The 1,017-nt window shown below is 16.9% G+C and overlaps 1 non-coding gene across 1 annotated transcript; it reads left to right on the top strand.

The window, feature by feature from the left end:
- Positions 1-797: 797 nt before the first annotated feature.
- On the top strand, positions 798-868 carry EHI_076580. Its single transcript has one exon. It is a non-coding gene; the product is annotated as a tRNA-Gln (tRNA).
- The last annotated feature ends 149 nt before the right edge of the window (positions 869-1,017 follow it).

The following is a 1,017-nucleotide window of genomic DNA, read 5'->3' as shown; positions in this document are numbered from 1 at the left end:
AGAAATGATAATCAATGATATAATAATAAAATCAAAGTATAAAATATAAAAGATAAAATTAATATTAATATAAATCAAAAGAGAATAAATATAAAATGAAAATAGATATAAATGATAATAATATAAAAATGATAAAGATGAATAAACAAATAATAAAATACATTTAAATATAAAAGAATAACAATAAGAAAATCTAAATAATATAAACATAAAAAACATAAAATAAGAAAAATATAATAATATATAGATAATAAGAATAACACAATGATATAAATAATATAAACAGAGAAATAAATATAAAAATACGATAGATAAATAACATATAAATAAAAGAATAAAAAGAATAAAAATAATTAAATATGATTCATCAAATCATCTATTTCATTAATATTTCATACAAAATGAATACAATTGATAATAAAATATAAACATAAATATTTATATATTCTGTATTTATCATATTTTTTATTTATTTTTATTTTAGGAGCAAAATATAATAAATGGAAAATTCTATGGATGCAAATTTTTTTGCATCTTTTTCATTTTTTGTAAATTATTTAGATGCATTATTTCTTTGCTAATTTTATACCTGTAAATAATTCAATGATTCCGATAAAACAAAAAGAAAAAATTTGAATGAAAAAGAATAATTGATAAAAATAGAATAAATAAAAAAAAGAAAAAAAAAAAAAAAAAGAAAAAAAGTCGGAAAATGAATAAAAAAGTAAAATAAAAAAAATAATGAAAAAAAGAAAAAAAATATAATCAAAGAAAGTAGCAACATATATCAATATTAAGGTTCCATGGTGTAGTGGCAGCATATGAGATTCTGGTTCTTAGGACCCCAGTTCGAATCTGGGTGGGACCACTTTTTATACCTATATTCTTTATATTATCTATACTACTTATATTCTTTCTATTTTATATTATATATTATATATCTTATATCTTATATCTTATTCTCTTTATTATTATGTGTACTTCCTATACTTATACCTATTCATCTTTATCACTTCT

The sequence above is a fragment of the Entamoeba histolytica genome, genomic scaffold (assembly GCF_000208925.1).
Source record: "Entamoeba histolytica HM-1:IMSS scf_1104750517469 genomic scaffold, whole genome shotgun sequence".
NCBI lineage: Eukaryota > Evosea > Mastigamoebida > Endamoebidae > Entamoeba > Entamoeba histolytica.
The sequence above is the reverse complement of the archived record's forward strand: the minus strand, read 5'-3'. Positions and strand labels throughout refer to the sequence as shown.